The sequence below is a fragment of the Neomonachus schauinslandi genome, chromosome 9 (assembly GCF_002201575.2).
Source record: "Neomonachus schauinslandi chromosome 9, ASM220157v2, whole genome shotgun sequence".
Classification (NCBI taxonomy): domain Eukaryota; kingdom Metazoa; phylum Chordata; class Mammalia; order Carnivora; family Phocidae; genus Neomonachus; species Neomonachus schauinslandi.
In genome coordinates this window covers 96,650,036-96,659,144 of record NC_058411.1, presented here as the reverse complement: position 1 = coordinate 96,659,144, position 9,109 = coordinate 96,650,036, and the positions used below count along the sequence as shown (strand labels likewise).

General features: G+C 47.6%; 1 pseudogene; it reads left to right on the top strand.

The window, feature by feature from the left end:
• The first annotated feature begins 3,799 nt into the window (after positions 1-3,799).
• Positions 3,800-6,361, top strand: LOC110583757 (annotated as a pseudogene).
• Positions 6,362-9,109: the final 2,748 nt, after the last annotated feature.

The following is a 9,109-nucleotide window of genomic DNA, read 5'->3' as shown; positions in this document are numbered from 1 at the left end:
GAATGGAGACTCCTTCCCCCACAGCAATCCGAGACCTCCAGAAGGAAAAAAGTACATTCCCATTCTGAGTGCCTGGTACAGAGTCTGACCTTGGAATCAGTTTACCCATAGAAATGACAGTATAAATAGCGATTAGGTGTCTGGTGCTTTTAAACAAACCAGATACATGATTAATAGTACAGTAATAAACAATACCGATCCCTCACCGAACATTTACCAAGTACTACGCTAAGCACTTCCAATACATTGTTCAGCAACCCTGCCAGGTAGCTTATTACTTATCATCATTTGCAGGTGAGGCAACTGAGGCTCATAGGGGTTGAATCACTGGCCCAAGGTCCCCCAGATAGCTGTGGCAGAGCCCGAAGTCACCGAGGCCAGTCCGACTCCAAAGCCCTCTCTCTTCGTGACTCCAGATTTTGACCATAGAACAGGTGCAATAGATGCTGGTTGGGGGCCTGGAACCCAAGCACCATTTGGAACACTGAGTCCCCAGGACAATGCATTCTAGCTCCAAACAATCAATGAATTGCAAAATAAACTTTCAGAATGCATCTGGTTTATGGGTTAGGGGCCATCTGCAGAAGGCCAAGGATGTGGCTGCCAGGACCACACCCGGGGGGCAGCAGTTGAGCATCTCTGTGTGCCCCGGCAGTAGACATTAGACAAGGTTCCAGAACACACAGACAGCAGGCACCTCTGAGAGCAAGCATGGTTCGGGAAGGCCTTCCCAAAATACCTCCAATTCCAACGAGAGAGAAGATGGCGTCTGATGGCAAGGAGGCCATGTTAAGAGCAGGGAAGGGAGGGCTAGGGTACAAGAGGATGCTGACTTAGGGAAAAGGGAAAGCAAAATGCAAAGGGCTGTCTGGAATTCTAGGGGAAAATGAGAAAATTCTTGACAACTTTAAAGAGGTGGTGAGCCATGGTTCCAGCAGCCCTGGGAATAGAAATGTCTCCCGCCCCTATGAGAGAGATTGGGTGGGTCACTACCATGGAAAGGGGTGATGGGTTTCCACCCCAACATGTAGAGTTTGGATGCTGTCACTTCCATACTTAAACTGGAAAAGGGTTGGGGATTAAATGAGATCTTCAGTGTGGAAGCACTTTTTCAACTATAGTACATTAAAGAAAAAGAAGGCATCAAAACCGTATTTCTGTGGGTTGTTTTTTTAACAAACCTCTGCTATTTGGAGACTATGAAAACGTGGCAATCATTCAGTCTCACAAAGCAGGTGAATTCACACAGAGAGGCTCTCGAGCAGATTCCAAGTTTGTGAAAGAACAGTTAGGAAAGAAGTGGCCATCTCGGGGCCCACACAGGGCTCACTGGGAGAAAATCATGAGGGACTGGCCTTACTCCTTTCCTGGCAGGGCTGTAAGCTGGGAGGCCGAGAACTATGATTGAGCAGCTGGATTTATATGAAAGACCCCTCCAGGTTTCTCTTGGGGTCTTTGGTTCCACGGACATCTACCAGGAACCCACCCGACGGAGGGTGCATGCCGGGCCCTGAGGCAGACAACAATGATGATGGAAGTGGGAAGGCAGGAACAACCCAAACTGCCTCCAACGTGGGCACAAGGGGCAGGTGGGGAGCTCATTACTGCAAGAGGGTGGGTGGCATGGGGAAGACTTTAAGGCAAGGCACTTGCAACTGAGTGGCTTAGAACAACATTTATTTTTACCGTAAATGGAGGTCAGATGTCTCATTCAGCTAACATCCAGGTGTTATCAGTGCCGCATTCTTTCTGGAGGCTTTAGGGGGAAATCCCCAGCCTTTCCCAGCTTCTAGAAGCTGGCTGCACTGCTTAGCTCTCTGGCCCCTTCCTCCATCTTCAAAGCCAGCAGGGTAGCCTCTTCTGACTTGCTCCCTTCGTCACGCCCCTCCTCTCCTGCCTCCCTCATGAGAACTTGCTGTGACACTGAGCCCACGGGGATAATCCAAGAGAATCTCCCCATCTCAAGGTCCTTATTTTAATCACAGTCCTTTTGCCATGTGAGGTGACATATTCACAGGTTCCAGAATTAAAATGTGGGTATCTTGGGAGGGGGGGCATTATTCTGCCTGCCATGTAAGTGAACAGGGAAAATCAGCCTCCAGAAAAGAAGAAAAAAAAAAAATTAAACGTTCAGAAAACAGCAAGAATGAGATGAGATCTTTTTTCAGCTTCCCCAGTTCTGATTTCCTGAGGATGCTCCCTCTTGCCCTTGGGTTGCTTAAAACACCACCCCTCTGTTCTGCGAGATGCCCCAGAAGATTCTTCACTATGCCCTTGCCCCAAACCATACACCCAGTAGGTGGTAGACATGGGATTTACACCCTAAAGCCTGTGCCCTGAACCACTAGAACCACAGAAACTCAGGAAACACAGGCGCTGTGTTGAGAGTTACGGGGCCAAACAGACCAGCAGACTGGACGATGGGTCAGGCCTAGCAAAATGAAGTTTAACAGGAAGCATCAAAGGCCCCCCAAAAAACAACTGTTTGACTCCAGAATGGGTAAGGCACAGAAGCAAATCTTGTTTTTTAAGAAAAAAGGAGTTGGGGGATCAGAGCTGACAAGTTCACTGTGAGATAGATGGTTGTCAATGAACACAATGAGCTCTGGAATTATACATACAGATTCGGCAGGGCAGGGCAGGGCAGGGCAGGACAGTTAGCCAGACTGCAGACTCCCTTGAAATCAAGACCAACTAGCCCCAGCTATCTCAGAAGTGTGTCTTCACACCCAAGCACACAGCCTCAGGGGAACATTCAGGGAGTCCCAAGGACAAAAGAGCTGAGCAATCACATTAGCCAAATGAACCCTGCTAATCGGTGCTAACTCCCTGGTGAGTTAGGGAGCCCCCTCTGCTTGGGGCTGATCAGAGATAGTCTAGTTTGCATGGCCAGGATAATGTCAGGACTGAGAAGCTAAGAGCAGGCACTGGGTACAGAGGAGGAGAACAGGGCTGAGAACAGGAAAAACTGTCATCCAGTATAAATACCAGAAGGGCTGCCATGTGAAAAGAGATTAAACTTGCTCTGCATGGCTCCAAAGGTTACAACAAGGAATAATGACTAAATGTGCCAGGGACACAAATTCCAATTCAATCTGAGCCGGGGAAAGTTTCCTAACAGTTAGAGACGCCTAAAGATAAAATGGGCTGTTCTAAAGATAAAATGGGCTGTTCTGGGAGACAGTGAGTTCCCCATCGGTGGAGGAAAGCAAACAGCGTGGGCCTGCCTGGAATCCCTTAACAGGCTCACAGGCAGGTTTGAGAAGGAACTCCAGTGTCAGCCCCTCGGAAGGGGAAGGTTCTTCCAAATCTGAGAGTCAATGATCCCATCTCATACGTACTCAGTAACAACTGTCCACTTGCACATGCAGAGAAAACATCAGGATGATCACACCAAAGATAAGAAGCACGAAGGTTAAGTACAGCCAGGGACAGAACAGTCTTTAAGATGGGAGAGGGTAACCGAACAACCAAAGAGCAAAGTATTCTCCAGATCTTATCCTGCACTTTTATCTGTGCCAACACTGACTTGAAAATAAAAGTTCCTTGAGTGGAGGGAAGCTGCTCCTGCCTGCAGCTGGGGTGTGGGTGTTCTGGCCCACCCAACACATCCACCGCCAAGGGACTCCAGCCCGGACAGGAAGTGAAGGACAATTACTTCAGGCACATCCTTGACATCAGGCTTATCCCCAAACCCTCATCATCAGCTGGCTGCCCTCCTTGGTAGAGGAAGGAAGTCGAAGGAAACCTGGGCACATCACATTACAAGGCTGTGAACACACAAAAACTAGGAGCCTCGATGGACTTTTCCAAGAAGCACTGGGCACTCATTGAGGACAGCATCTGTCCTTGCAGTACTAGGGAAGAGCTGGGGCAGCAGCATGGAGACTCCTCTCAGGGAAGTACTGCAAGATACTAAGACACTCCATACAAAGCGGAGTCAAGGGATGGGGTAACAGGGTGACGGGTATTAAGGAAGGCACGTGACGTGATGAGCACTGGGTGTTACACGCAACTGATGAGTCAACGAACACTCCATCAAAAACTAATGATGTACTAGATGTTGGCTAACTGAATTTAAATAAAAAAATAATAATAAAATAAAATAATAATGCAATTAAAAAAAAAAGAAACGGGAGTCAAAGGCCGATGAAATCACCCACATCACAGAAGAGAATGAAGACAAGGAGTGAGAGGTGCGCAAGACACGGCAGGGACGCCGGAAAAGCCCAATTGTAAGCTCCCTGAGGACAAGGACGGCAGATGGGGTCTCGGCTTCCCAAACCATAGAGAGCACAGCTGGTGTAACACGGAACACGTGAACGAATGCCCAGCTGGCAGTGAGTGAAGCCACAGGGGACAAAAACAGACTGCAGACAGCTCAAGAGGACTCTAGAAGATGACTCGGAAGATGACTCAGAAACCGGCTCCTGTCGGAAAAATCTGTATCTACAGATGAAGCACCTGCTCATGGCACACTTCTGTAATGTTTTGACATGGAGAAAGATGTTGCCAATGGCACCATCCAATACGGTATAAATTTGACACGCATATTAGTTAACTCCTTCAAAAGTTGGGTTGTTTTTTTTAACGTGGTCTTTGTGGTAAAGTGCTCATTTGTGTTCTCTAAGCTGTTCTAGCTTATTTTCAGACTCTTGTATCAAAATACAGAAACTACATATCTCATTATCTTCAAGTAAATCTGATTTTCTCCACTGACTCTGAAAAGACACAAACATAAACTTCACTCTTGGTAGGAAAAGGATTGCACGTTATCTTTTTAGCAAAGGAGAGAAGAAACTAAAGCCACACAAATGCATCATGTTTAGGGGCACCTGGGTGGCTCAGTTAAGCGGCTGCCTTCAGCTCAGGTCATGATCCTGGGGTCCCAGGATAGAGCCCCCATATTGGGTTCCCTGCTCAGTGGGGAGCTTGCTTCTCGAAGTGAATAAGTAAAATCTTTAAAAAAAAAAAAAAGCAGCATGTTTAATACAAGAATTGAAGGGCACGCTCATAAACCATGATAAAACTAGGGTGCAGAGGTTTAATATTTTGAAAAAGCAGTTTTGCTAGGTTCTATTTATGGTTTCTCTAGTGGTTAACAAGACTTTTTGCAGGTCTTTAACAAATATTATAGCAACAGATATATTTAATTGTATTTTTCCTCTCTCTCAATCATTATTATTGAGCCTTCTCATAGTCCAACCCTCCCACCTCAAGGCACACCATGCATACACACACACACACACACACATTGGCACTATGCAGACAGATGAGAGAGAGGAAGTGATGAGATGGCCCCCATCCCCCTCCATCTATTGACCAAACCAGCTGCAGGGAGTAGAAGAGAAAGAAGATGGCTATCTGCCCAAAGGACTAAGTGTCATTCAGGTCATAAGCAGAAAGCCATGGTTCCTGTCCAGTGGTGATACAGACATGTCCCACATCAACAACGGGGAAAGATCGACAATTTCCTGAGTGCTTACTATGGGTCAGGCACTCCTTAGGGCATTTTACCTAGGTTCACATTTAACCTTCCTAACATTCTTGTCAAATGGGAAACCTGGACTCCCAAGACGGCGGACCTACTGGGCTCGGCTCCATCCTGAGCTCCATGGAGAAGCCACCCAGCCTTGGTGACCAGGAGTCTCGGTGCAAGGCCTGAGGGCAGACATTACAGGAGCAAGGGAAACAACAAACAAAAGGATGGAGAAAGAGGGGTCAGATTTCATCCAAGAAACTGGGCAGATCAAGAAGTGTCAGCTGATGAACAGGATAGAGAGGAGCATTCTACACGATATGGTGGAAGTGGCTGGCCTGACATCCTTCTCCTTTGGGAAAGATGATGAGAATCACTAGATCTTCAAAAAGAAGTTTGCACCCTCAGATGAAGAGCTGGACTCCTACCATCATGGGGAGGAGTGGGACCTGCAGAAGGCAGAGGAGACACAGAAGCTGAAGGAGCTGGCCCAGAGGCAGGAGAAGGTGGAGGCCCAGAAGGGGCCCACGGTGGTGAGCCCTGCTAGTGAGACTATAAGGACAAGTACAGCCACCTCATTGGCAAGGGGGCAGCCAAGGATGCAGTCCACATGCTACAGGCCAAAAAGACCTACGGCTGTGTGCCCATGGCCAACAAGAGGAATCCATGCTCCATCGAAGAGGCCGTGAATGAGATCCGGGCCACAAAATGTCTGTGGCAGAGTGGGGAAGAGTTGCCTCCTACCTCCTAGGCACCCTACTCCCTTGGACGGGTCAGGGGCCAGGGAGGGACAAGGCTGCTGATATCAGAACCCATCCTGGAGCCCCACCTTTGCACCACCCCCTAACAGCTGTCACCAGTCTGGGGGAGCCAGGCGTTTGATCTGTCACTGTTGGGGCTTAGATATGTACGTGGCATGCATGCTTGGGCATGCATGTGTGCACATGTGTGAGTGTGAATGCACAGGTGGGTATTTAACGTCTTTTATCCTTTCTCCTTGGAATTTTCTTCCCTGTGGGGCTGGGATTACTTCACATTCAATAAACACTGCTTGACAACCTCCCTCCCCTCCAAAAAATGGGAAAACTAAAGAACAAGGAGCTTCATTCAGTAACTTGGACAAGGTTATAAGCTAATAGATGACAGAGTGTGGATTCTGAGCACATCTGGTCCATCCCACTCCAAGTCCCTGTTGGTCCACTTTACTAGACCATGCCACCTCCCAAGCAGGCAGTCCTCACACCACACACAGGGGAGCCCCCCAACTAGGGCAGGACTCACTTCCCTGAAGTGGTGAGCTCTTGCTGCTCAGAACCCCAAACCTTCTGAGCTAAAATACCTTCTGCGCTGATGGCTTGTGCCTTTAATCTTCCCGAACAGAAGGAATTATTGCCACCTGTCAAGGGGGTAAATAAAGGGCAATGCCTTAAGGCAAGGCAGCATACAGTGAAGATGCTCTGCAGGGCACTTTCCGTTCCTAATTCTCTCCAAGTAGTTTTGTTTCTTAAACCAAACAACATCTTATTGGGACTCTCTATGTTTTTCTCATAAGAAAAACAACTGCCTGGTTAGACTCAACTTAGAGCCGTGCCCACTCTTCTTGTAGTACCTTCTGATTGCCTTGTAACAGTGCTAAAGCTCCTGGCCCCATCTGATCCTTTCTTAAAATTCCTGACTAAGCACGGGACATGGCATTAATGTCAACCCCCCCAACCCCCTGCCCCAGGCAACCTGGAAGCATCCTAGATTCTTCCTCTCCCTTAGGTACCACACCAGTTAGTGATTCCTTCTTGCTGACCCTCCTAGAACATCTCAGCTGTTCTTCCCTGTTCCTGTGCTGGCATCCTCATTTGCCCTGTTTCTCACCTGCATGTCAGCAATGGTTTCCTGAATTTTCTCTCAGCCACCAGTCTTGTTTTCCTCCAATCCATTCCCCACATGACCCTGATCTTTTCAAGTGTGACCTTTTCAAATTTGTCCACTCGTTTGTACTTCAGCTTAAAAATTATTCAATGGTTTCTTCCTTTACGCTCAGGATAAAAATACTCCTTGGTATTTTTTTTTTTTTTTTTTTTTTGCACTCCTTAGCATGGTATACAAGACCAGGTCCCTGACAATCTCGGGCTACCTGAGATGGCCCCATGCAGGACTGAGGGTCTCCAAAGGCATCATGCTCCTTGGCTTCCATGAGCTTGCCTGGCAACCCCTATTCTTCTCAGGCGTCACCTTCCCTGACTCCCCCAAGTTTCCTGCCTTTTGTCCCCTTCCCACCCTTCCCCACACATGTCCCAGTGCTGCCTAGGCCCACTCACTGTGATTGCCTTCTGACTTCTCTACCTCCCCTTTGCAGACTACGGGCTCCTGGACAGCAGGGCTGCCCCTGAATCTCTACAGTGTTTAATTCCTAATGGCCCTCAATGAATGCACACAATGACCCAGAGGTGGGGGCTGAATGGCAATTTCAAGAGTACACCCCTCGGGGCACCTGGGTGGCTCAGTCGTTAAGCATCTGCCTTCGGCTCAGGTCATGATCCCAGGGTCCTGGGATCAAGCCCCACATCAGGCTCCCTGCTCAGCAGGAAGCTTGCTTCTCCCTCTGCCTCTCCACACTGCTTGTGTTCCCTCTCTCGCTGTGTCTCTCTCCGTGAAATAAATAAAATCTTTAAAAAAAAAAAAAAGAGTACACCTCTCATGAAGAAGGAGCCTAGGAAGGTCCTGTGCTGACTGGTGGGAAAGTGCCTCCAGATGTCTAGCCCTGGGAAGACTGCCCGGACTTTGCTTTTGGGCTTGAAAGTCTCATTTCTGAAGAATCAGTTCTGCAAGCCCAAAGAGAGCAACTGGATGGTCCCCATTTGAGAAAAGAGATTTACCTCTGTGTGAGGCACTCAGAACAAAGGTCTCTATCGCAGGAAATGAGTGCAGCTTATGAACGTATGTGTTCATCATCCCTGACATTTGGGGCCCCAGGGAAACCCAACTCTGTTTTCCCTTTACCAAAATAAACATATAACAGGGTGTGTTCTGTCCTCAGTTGCTTTGGGGAAACAACTTCTTGGAATGAAGTATTTTCTTTCTGAGTATCCCACCTGCTGTAAGATTTCAGCAGCACCCAGATATTTAACCAGGCCACTTAACTTTCACCCCACCCTCTCAGCTCCCTGCCTTTTGAAGAAACTAAACAGAGTAAGAATACTTTCAGACATGGAACAAACTTAAAAATTTAAATATCATCAAAAGGGGACCACTGTTTTCAGTAGCAAAAAGACTACATGTCATTCTAATGAGCTTTGTGATAAGAAACTTCATCCACACTAAGCCTACTTTTCACAATTATTTCCTTGAAGATGTTTTTGGTAAGACTAGAAGCAATTCAGAAAATAAAGCAGATGAGAAATCTTTTTTTTTTTCCCTCATATTTGCTAAAAACAAAGAAAATAATATTCCCGGGCATCGGGTAAGTTAGAGCAAGTGAGTCAAGACCTCCCGTTAACACTAAATGTTAGCTCTTGCTGCCAAATGTCTTGAAACTCCTCATGTATGCAGGAGGCCATTTTGGCAGTCCCCCCCCCCCCCAAAGAGCAGGGGCAAATGACAGGGCTCTGCCGTCAGTAGTCAAATGACCCAACAGCT